The sequence below is a fragment of the Lactuca virosa genome, chromosome 4, assembly GCF_052849685.1.
Source record: "Lactuca virosa cultivar CGN04683 chromosome 4, Lactuca_virosa_CGN04683_v6, whole genome shotgun sequence".
Classification (NCBI taxonomy): Eukaryota; Viridiplantae; Streptophyta; class Magnoliopsida; order Asterales; family Asteraceae; genus Lactuca; species Lactuca virosa.
Window position 1 is genome coordinate 210498269 of NC_136429.1, and position 11739 is coordinate 210510007.

Below are 11739 nucleotides of genomic sequence, written 5' to 3' on the forward strand. Positions count from 1 at the left end.
AAAGTATGAATTGGGCCCAATAAACATGCAATTTGGACCACGAAGGCCCAATAAGCATGTATAGTGGTTATTAGGCCCAATAGTCGTACAATCGTTGTATTTTGTTTGTTCATCATAACATGGTTCTATCTATTTGAATTGTTTAACGAAGATGATGTAAATAGTCCAATATTTTTTTATAAGGATATTTTTAGTCCATTAAGTCAACACTTTACAATTTCAGCCCTTATTTGATAAAAATGGCATTTTCAGCCCTTATTTTATAAAAATGGCATTTTCAGCCCTTCTTTTATAAAAATGATATTTTCGGCCCAAATTTTATAAAATTAACATTTTTGGCCCAATTTTTATAAAATTAACATTTTTGGCCCAATTTTGAAATAAGTGTCATTTTCAACCCCTAAATTTGTAAGTTTTCATTTTTGACTCAAGTTTTGATCAAATAAAATTTTAGTCCATAAAAATTTATATTTTTGCAATTTGGGCCCAAAAAGTCGTAAGGCCCAAATTAAGGCCCATAATGCAAAACTTTCCACTTTTGGTCCTTTGGAAGGTATGATTGTTATAAAAACTCATTTTTATACAAATGTGACCCTTTTGATCCTTACAAAACCGTACGTGTCACAATTATCCCAGTCTTTTGTTTACTTGTCAAAAATTATCCTTTTACAAGATTTTTGTTTTGTTTTTGACATCTTAGGCATGTATAACACTTTTATCTTTGTAGTATGATGATTAGAGTGTTTTAGTTTAGGAATCTCACCCATTTTTGTTATATTTTTCGAGATTCATCAAGTTTTATCACATAATCATAACATAAGCCAAGAAAATCACACATAACATGCATAAATACATAGATCTACACATAAACACTTCTATTCTCCCCCCAAAAACATGTAAAAACCGAAAACAAGGGGGTATGAACTCACAATGGGTTGATGATCTCGGTTGTGAAGAAGAAAACGGAAAGATCTAGGCCTTTAGCAAGCTTTCTTGAGTGGATTTCGAACTTAAGAAGTTCTAGGATGCAAAATGACGAAAATTTGGTGGAGAATCCTCTTGAAACAACTCTAGATCTTCGAAAATTTGAAGGAGGAAGGAGGTTTTCTAGAGAGAGTTTCTTAAGAGATTTTTGAAAGAAATGAGGTAGTGAGGAGAGTGGTTTGGCCGAGAGGAAGAAAAGAGAGAAAGAGAGGAAAGAGGTTAGATGTGATGGAAGCCTTGATGCATGAGATTGGTGTTTACTTGGAGGATATTTAGCATGGAAGACCACCATGCAATCTTGAGGTGGCACCATAAGATCTTTTCTCTTTTTTTCACACATGGGCCGAGAATGGGCCAAATGGAGTGAAGGAAAAATAATTTTGGGTTCAAATCCTTATCTTTGATTGAATTTCATAGACCCAATAATATTTTTCAGCCCATTGGGCCCTTAGGATGGTTCACAGCCCAATGAAAGTCCATTAGGTGGTTTAAGGTCCATTAGGGTAAATGGAATCATTTATGGCCCAATAAGGCCCATTAGAGGTAACTAATCCATTTTAGGCATAATGACCCAAAATGTTGGGTTTTTATGAATGTGGGTCCATTTAGAGCCAAATTAGGGTTTCTAGGCCCAAAATAGTCGAATTGAAGGCTTATTGGCCCATTAGGCCCAATAAGAAATCCTAGTCCATAGCAAACTTGAATAGGGGTTTCTAGGGTTTCTAACCCTTAGTTGAACATGAGAGATGTATTTGAATGAGCATTGAGTGATATTCACTTAGAGTACATGCTTTATTATAGTTGAATGATTACATAAGAATATAATTTCCTAGCTAAAATGCTAGTTGTGACACGTTCCCTTCAGGTGTCGTATAATCCATTTGAACACTTCTGAATGAGATTTTCCTAGATTATAGTCAACCACTAAAGGAGTACCAACAGGTTTGGAATGATCAAAATATAATGAATGCAAGACTTTCTAAATGTAGTGAGAAACGTATAACAATCGTGCTTTTCTAGCCCTTATGATCTCCATCCCTGATATATCTTCTTTGCAGGTCTCAAATACTTCATCACAAACTCATTCTTCAAAAGTTCCTTCAAGTTATCTCTCTTTGCATTAACATCACAAGACTCTTTTTCCATGGGTTGTTCATGGGGCTCCTTACGTCGATGTTGTGCAATGTTGTTTTGTTGTTCCTTATTTATCATAGTTTTGTGTAGGGTTTGTGTTAAAAACTCCACCTTCTTGATATCATCCTGATCACTCCATGCAACACTTGTACCACCTCCTATATTGTAACGCCCTCAACATTGGGATAGAAATTTAAGATATAATAATTAATAGTTATTTATTTAAAATCCTCGAATATGATAATCGCTAGTCTTACGCCTTGCAGACTATATAATGTAAGCCTTTTAGGGGATTTATCGATAAGCGATAAAATATCAATTTCGATAAAAGGTTTTTTTTGATAAATAATCTTATCCAAAGTTATAGTATGTATGACAAGGATTATGTAAATATAAAGAACTATGAAATCCGACTTTGTATGAAGAAGTTATGCTTTTTCGAAGTTCTTGCGATTAAACCGGCACGGCTACATGCGTCTTAAAAAGTGAATTTTAGATGCATTGCTTATTAGCCTGAGCAATCAAAACGAAATTCATAGTAATCATAAAACCGAGAGCATGCATATATAGAACGTCCAAATATGAATTCATATGAGGAAGTTGTGATTTTTTTTATATTTCAGCGTAATAGTGTTAGCGTAGAAAATCAAATTTTAGATCGGTTGAGTGTTAGCCGAAACAATCTAAATGATAGTCAAAGATCTCGTTAATAGCAGTCTGTCGATATAAAGACAACCGAGAAAGGATGTTGTATGAAAGAGTCATTATTTTTATACAGACTTTAACAGTCTAAGCCCGTTAAAATATAACTTTAAAAATAAGGTGACAATTAGCTGACAGAGTCTAAACAAAAGTTGTTGATTTCGTCAATAGCTATGTGTAGGCATAAAGAACGTCAAAAATGGAGCTCGTATGAAAATGATATGAATTTTTGAAAATCAGTAAAATCCACGTACGGGAGGCAGTTGTTTTACACGCGTCCACTTCCTGGGGGAGGGTGTGCCGACCAAGACAGGGCACAACGCGCTCCTTCTTTGGGCACGATGTACACCTCTAAAAAATGCCCTATAAATAATTCAACTATCCCATTCACTTCCCTCACACTTCACAAATCCCTATCTCAGTTTTCAGTCCATTTTAGCCGAAAAATATATTTAGTTTTATGTCTCTAGCGATGCTCTGTACATCTAGGCTAGACTAGTAGGAGCTCTTGAGTCAAAATTCTGCCAGTGTAATTTCCGGTCTTTTTTAGGAAAATGTCTGTAAGTTAAGCTACATTTATATTGTTTTAAGTGTAACCTATATTTATAATCATAATTATTATTATGAACCTATAAATAAGATTTATCAGTGATTCCGTGTCAAAATATTGATTGATCTACTTACGTCAGTGATGTCTAGGTTGGATTTAGTGATGTATTTAAGGTGCGATTTCCTACCTGGTTATTCCTTACTTGATACATATTGATGTAGAAATTAGGATTAGTGAGGAATCTAGACTATCATTAGTCACCAGGAATATAAGTCTAAGACTCGGTCTTAATCATAATTATATCACGTCAAAAGAAAAGCAAAGCTATTAGGTGAAGCTATTCCCAAATCACCAGTCAATCCACTTAAGTATGGTGAGTGCATAGTCCCTGTCATGAACATGAACTTAATACAAATATTAATTAAAGTATTAAATATTTGTTAGAAATGTATTTGAGGATATACGATATGCGAACCATATATGGTTATATATATATATATATATATATATATATATATATATATATATATATTACATGAAAACAATAATAGATATATCATTAGAAAAAAGAATACAAATATATTAATACATAAATATTATGCGCCAAATATATAGATTGAGATAGGGTACTGTTTTCTAAGCAGAGTTAGTATTGGGAGCTTAGTAGTTCTGCCTGTTAATGAGATACAACTTATTATAGATACCTAGTTCAATTAAGTTTGATATTGGGTAGTCATTTGGAGTATGTGTGTGCAAGTTAGGAACAGAGAGTAGAGCTCTATTCCATAACACTTTCAAGTGTCGATGGTACGAAATACGTAACGAAATAAAAATCGTATTCCTTTTTGGATGACTAGAATTGGTGGGTCCAGGTCAGGAACCTGTAAGGGTATGTATGGTCATCTCCCAGAGTAAGATGACAATACTTGATCATTCTAGATGGTATTGTGAATTACGTTGATAGTCTGGGTTCATAACCCACAAAGGTAAATGAAATGGTATACCATATTCCTCAAATAATCTGATGGCTTGGGTGTCTTTATGACATTCAGCAGCCAAGGAATCCCCTAGCTGTAACCTCCTGTTCTAGATTGTCCGTGATTTAAGGATTCATGGGCTGCAAATCGGACATAAGGAAGTCTCGGGGCTGCGACGATTTGAAGCGTAGGGCTTCTCGTCACCTTTCTGTGGATATGAGGTTCATGCGAAACAAACTTATAACAAGGGAGCTATGACAGCTAGAAGATTGGGAAAGATAAGTCCTATAATTGAAAAAGGTGGCAGCGGAGTACGCTGGGCGTACGTGTGTGTACGCTTAGCGTACTCGTGTGCGTAACTTTTAAGCGAAGCCACCTCGTATGATGGGCGTACCAGAGAGTACGCTGGGCGTACTAGGCACAGAAGGAAACCATAAATAAAGGGGGTGCCCCTATATAAAGAATGAGATGGCCTCATTTGATTTGTGCATGATAGTAGAGTATTTTAGGGTTTTTGTCCCAAAAGTTTGAGAGTTTATGAGATATTGAACTCCAGATACTATGATCAACCCTTTTGAGTGCAATTAGTGGTGTAGTTGCATAAAAATCAAGCCTTGGTCGTTGGAATCAAGCCATGCAAGAGAAATGAGCTTTTTAAGATGAGATAGTGTGTGTTTTGTGTGTTTATGACCATATCAGCCATGCAATGGCTTAAAGTCACCGACTTTATGGAGTAAGAGCTATTAGGGAGTCCAGATCTGAGAAATGAGCTAAGGTCTTAACGGGTTAAGACCAAGAGAATGGATTAAGAAAAACTTGTCATACGCCCAGTGTAATTCCAGTATGCCATGCGTACTGGGTTGGTGTCCCCGATCAGATTCATGCATGCTAGATGTACGCTGAGCGTACCAAGGGAGGTACGCCCCGCGTAACCTCACTGTGAGCTTTTTGGGCTGAATTTTATAATGGGCCTTGAGGGTTGAGCCTGGATATTTAGGCTTGTGTATTAGAGACTTTGAGCAGAGAAATATTATATTATGCCTTCGGCCCTTATGTTGGGCTTGTCACTTGGACTTGAGAGTTGGGCCTCGGGAGAGCCCAATCATAATCGGGCCTTGGTGGGCCCAATGAGTTTTAGATTATTAATGGGCTAGTTAGTGGACTACCTTTAGACCTAAAGAGCAAGGAATTGGACTTAGATCTTAATGGAGTAATTGTGGATTTTGGTCTAGTGTTAGAGACCGGTGCAACAGCAGCATCTTTAGGAGCTGTTCATCATCCAAGGTTAGTCTTCTCACCATACTTTACCTAGAGTGGTAACTTTTGTGTGACCGGAGGGTCTTATGTGCTTATATTGAGTATTGTGATATCCTGCGTTATGTCTTTGTGATTTATATTGTGTATATTTCTGAGCTATCTGAGTTAGGACCGGAGGGTCCACCTGAGATATGGGACTGGAGGGTCCCACTGAGACACATTCACCGGAGGGTCTTATTGAGCTATAGCCATGAGAGGCTAATGAGATATGTATGGTATTTTGGGGAACTCACTAAGCTTCGTTCTTACCGTGTTATGTGTTATGTGTTTCAGGTTCTTTTCAGGATCACGGGAGGGCGCCGACTTGATTGTACACACAAGAGAAAGAATTATGCTTTAAGCATCCTGGATTGTTAATTAAATAATTATGTGTCACACCCCCAAACAGAAACGGCGGAAACGTTCGGGGGCGGAGGACGTCATGTACAGTATCACAACAATTGAATAATATTAATCAAAGCAAGAACCATGGTATTAATAGAATAATGTTTACATTATATTTGAATCATACACGATTGACTCCAAAAGTAAATAACAAGCAAAGACTCGGAATACTATGCTTCGTCTTCTTGAACCCGGTGCGTGTACCTGTCTACTAATGTCCTGAGAATACAAGTAGTTTTGAAAGAGTATCAGCATAAAGCTGGTGAGTTCATAAGCGTTTAGTTTTGAAAAAAAAATGTTCTTTGTTCTTTTGAAAAGTGTGTTATCTTTCTCCAGAAAACCTTATACTTTCTGATGTGATGAATGTACAAACCTTCAGTAAAAATGACTCTTACTAGTTTCTTCTGTGAGTATTTAGTGTATACAAATCATATACAATCCAGATCGAACAAACAATCGATTGTGTGGTTCTGCCCCAAGCCCACAACCAAACACGTAACATAAAGTGGGGCGGAGTCCACACATTCCACTGGTTGTCGGATCCTCATGTACATAATCCTGAAGTATTCACTAGATACTTACAAAGTTAGTTGTATTGTTCCTTTGATATCTGATGAAAGTGTTCCTCAAGAAAATCCATTATTTTCTTATTGTATGTATGATTAACCAATTCTTTTTTATTACTACTTAGCTCATACTAGCTATGTATAAACCAATATCGGACAGACGATTGACTGTGTGGATCTGCCCTAAATCCACAACCAAACAAGGAACAGGAAATGAGGCGGAAACCACATATTCCATGGTTTGTCGGATATTCTTCACACATAGCCTGGATGCATAAACTAAGGAGTTACAGAATTATTATAATGAATATTTGTTAATTGAATAATTAACCAATTGTTTGTAAAGTACCGATGTTTACCCTGGAAAATCCTATATTTTGCTAAGTGTATGTTATGTATGTATTCTGTACGAAAACCTTTGTATGAAAACCCTTGTATGAAACCATTGTATGATAGTCTTATTATATAAATAAAACTAGTTGAATGTATATTGTATGGTATACTGAAAGTGTTGTTAATACCCTCCTGTGATCACCAAGTACATACGAGTCATAGAAATCTAGATCGAACAAACAGTCGATTGGGTGATCCCGCCCTAAGTCCACAACCATACAAGGAACAAGAAATGAGGCGGAGGTTACACATCTCACTGCAAGTCGGATATTAATTTCATATTACCCTAGTGTATATACTAAGTTATCACATAGTTATTAACCCAAATGTCTGTTTGTTAAGTGTATTATTATGTGAACAAGTCGTTGTTTCACCTGTGGATTCTCATAACCATACTATGGACGATCAACAATACGACGTACCCGGACGTACGTCGATAAAAATGACGTTCACCCTCGGTTGACTGTAGCTAATAGTCAGGGTGCAGGATTGTCACTCCCGTATAGATCTATACACAAACTTACGCTCTCCTTCCCAGGAGACTCTGGTTACAAGGCGTCTCACACAGCTGGCTCTCTCAACGAATTCACGAATAATACTCTGAAAACCATTTTTGTTACGAATCTTATAAAATAATATCTTTTGTTTCATAATTTATAAGTTTTTTTCCTCTGTTCTGAAAACTATGTTTGTAATGTTTGTATTTTAACATGTTTTGTAAAACTGATTTCAAGTCTAGTAGTAACGATGTTTACCATGTATGCAAGTTCTATGTTCAATGTATACTAATGATAGGAAAATATAGTAAAGCAAATTACATTTTTTAAACACAAGAATACTTGTGCTTTTACTTGTGTTCCCCCCTTGAAAACATTAAAAACTCGGAAAATGTAGGGGTATGAACTCACCTTATGTGTTAGATTCGATCGAAAGTTCGCGTATGGATGAGAAGTTCCATGAATGAATTTCCGAGACACAACGAGTCGTAAATGACATATAATGGCATATATAGGCATGTAATTAGTGTTTTGGACAACTAACGTGCAAGGAAACACCCTTAGGGACTAGGAAACACTTGAAACTAAGTGTTACAATCACATGTGATTGACTAAAAGGGGTCTACGGCCATACAAGGGAGTGTACGGCCAAGGGTTCAAGGCTAACATGAGTGTACAACCATGAGTGTACGGCCATACACCCATGAAAGGAACATGCAAAAAGGGGTGTTTGAACAATGGGGAAGCTAGTGGGTCGATTGCTCATCAAGAATATGAACTAGGTTCTCACTTTGGAGGCCTTTTTGGGGTGTTTTGAGGTGTGTACGACCATACAAGGGTGTACGGCCGTACACTCCTTTTGTTCTTGCAAATTGGTTGTTTCTAAGGTGAATATCAAGCATTTCTAGTTGGTAACAAGCATAGGAAGCAGTTACTCACGATTTGGAAGCTTGAAGAGGGTTTACAACCACCAAGAACTAGTGTGTGTTCTTTGTGTTCTTGGTGAAAGATGAAGATCTAGCCAAAGATGAAATTAATGAGATGAAAACATGGATTCACCACTAGATAAAGCATTGTAGCGACAATTCAAGGTGGGAAACACTTACATCTTTGAAGATCTTGGTGAGAAATGTGATGATAATAGAGAGAGAAATCCGAAATCTGGGCTTGGAAGTGTAAAAAGTGTTGGAAAATGGCTAAGTATCACTTATATAGGGAGAGTGCACGACCATGAGGGGTGTACGGTCGTACACCCATGTGTACGGCCGTACACTCATCCTGAAGGAGTGTTTGGCCCGAAATGCCACTTTATGACTTTATTAACTCATCCCTAAACCCAACCTTGGTTGAACTTAAGCTTAGAACACTTAAACGGACCCTAAACAATGCTAAAAGATAGCAGAAACGAGTCTGACACTCGGTTGAATTGAATGGCTGGACTTACAAGGCAAAAATTTTCGGGTTGTCACATCATCCCCCCGTTAGAGGGAGTTTCGTCCCGAAATTCAGACACTGAATATGAATCATGAACGTGGAAATAGATGTGGGGTATCACAAGTGTCTCATCGGATAGACACCTCTCTAGGATCGGTAGGGTACTTGGGTTTTGATAAATCCCTCGCGTTCTCCAGTGAATTCAGATCCTAGCTGGGTGTTTCAGCGGATCATCATTGTTGTATCTGCTGTTCTTGTTTGTGAAGGGTGTGTAGGTTTAGCTTGCTCAGCCATGTTCATCCAACTGGTAGGATGCCCCTTCGTAGCTCCGAGTAGCTTTTTCCCTGAAGCTCATGGTAGGACTCATACCTGGTTCATCTATCATTGTCTCGAGTACACAAGTCGTATATAATTAAGATTGATAAGACGGTCGGATGGGTGGCTCTGCCCCACGTACACAACCAGACAAGGGACAAGAGATAGGGCGGAAACACACATCCTAAGTCCGTATAATCTTAATCATATACCACCCTCGTATGTACATTTAACATGGATAGGTTAACCGTATTTGTCGCTAGCCTCTGTGCTTGAACTTGACTTGTTGCTCGAGTGGTATTTCCAGAATGGTCTGCCGAGGATGCGTAAGGAATGTTATGGGTGGATACCATACTCTTCGCATGAATATTTTCGGGGTTTGAAGGGAGATGAATTTTCGAGGTTCGCATCTAGTTTGTCGTTATGAGTGACGAGAGTTTTGGTATTCGATCGGTTTAAGGCAAAGGGTCTCCTCGGTGACACGTGGGTTTGGTATGACGCAAGATCAGTCGGAGTAAGCGGGATGACATCGTGGAATTGCGTGTTAAGTTAGTTCAGAAAGTGCGCTTTGTTAGAACATCGGTGCATCTTGGCGTATGTTTTTGGTGCTTTTTGTTTTGATCATGATATTACTACTACAATAGTTTTGTATTGACTTACGTGTGTATTAACTGAAAGATTGTTCTCGTGACTGATACTTGATGTTATGACCCCTATCCGGTCCCTCTATAATCGATTGGTGTCTACAAGTCATATATAATTAAGATTGACAAGACGGTCGACTGAGTGACTGCCCTAAATCCACAACCAGATAAGGAACAGGAAATAAGGCGGAATCACACACTCTAAATCTATTGGTTATTAATTATATATGGCCCTAATGTTTACACCAAGTCATTATAGCTTACCAGAAAGAGTATTTAGTTTCTATATAAACTATGTGCTTAGTTTAGACGAGGAAGAAACTATTATAGCTAGGATTTGGTTAGGAAATGTACCACTGTTCTCAGGTGGTTCCGGGGTAGACTCTCCTGCAATGATCATTAGCACTCTTCATTCTTCACCAGGGTTCCTGACCAATGGACAATCTCTCCTGAAGTGTCCCGTTTCGCCACATTTGTGGCAAGTCTGACTCACTTCCTCAAATGGGACCTGAGAGATTGGTCGTGTCGGTGCCCTACAGAAGCGGATGGTATGTCCTCTTCGGAGGGAGTTCTTGTAATACAACTTCTGACACCTTCCGGTATGTTGGAAGTTACACTTATTGCATTTAGGAAGGGTTCCGGCGTAACGATTGTCGGGTGCTCCTGTGGCTGGGGTCGTGGCAGTATAGGTTGTGCCTGTTTGTTGTTCCTCGGAGGGTTCTTGTGTTGATTGTCTCCTCTTCCTGCTCTCGAACCTTTGTTTGTCGTCACCTCCTTCGGTTGACTCATGAACTGGGTCCATTATGCCGTGGTGGATCCCATAATCCACCAATGTTTGAGCCAGGCGTTTGGCACTGTCAAACGTAAGAGGTTTCGCTGCCAATACATTTCCTTGGATTGGAGAAGGTAGTCCCCAAATGTATCTCTCTACCTTCTTGCTCTCCGGGGTAACCATTCCCGGGCATAGTGCAGCTAAATCGTTGAATCTATCGGTGTAGGCATCTATGTCTGAGCCTGCCATGGTAAGATTCCACAGCTCATGCTCTAGTTTCTGTACTTCGCCCCTCGGGCAGTACTCCTCCAGTATCATCTCCTTTAGATCTTCCCAGCCCATTGCGTTTGCTATAGGAAGAGTCAATGACTTGACATGGCTGTTCCACCATGTAAGGGCTCTGTCAGAGAAGGTGCAGGCAGCAAACTTCACTTTGCTCCCTTCTGGGCACGCGCATAACTCAAAAATCGATTCTGTCTTCTCGAACCATCACATTAGGGCGATGACTCACCCATTTCCATCGAAGGATTTGGGTCCACAAATTATGAAGTCCTTGTATGAGCACTTCTTTGTGTGTCCGTGGTTAAAGTTGTTGGTTTCACTACCCGATCCACTATTACGACTTGCATTGATTTGAGTCATGACAGCTGTCACTCGGCTGTTACTGCCGCCTGAAAGACAACCGGGTCATACTGACGAGGTGGCAGTGGTGGTGCATTGTTTTTGTTTTTGTTCGACTTTTTCGGTGATATCTTTCTGCCAAAAGGTTTAAAAGACGAAATGAGGGTAAGTCCTTAGATGTTACGAACTAAGTGTATTCTGAATCGGAGTTATCTTAGTTCTGAGTGTTTCATGTTCTAACGTTTGAAGCAATTCATAACAGAGGTCTACGAAACATAGACTTATGAATTTGATAATGACTACCCTCTTACTGAATTTATGGAATCCGGTTTACTGTTACTTAGTTGATATGATAAAGGCAATGAGCCTGACACATAGTGTGAGCAGTGTAATCACTAACTCAATAGATCAAATTAGTTAGTTAATTATTAGTGTGACGTATATGGTGC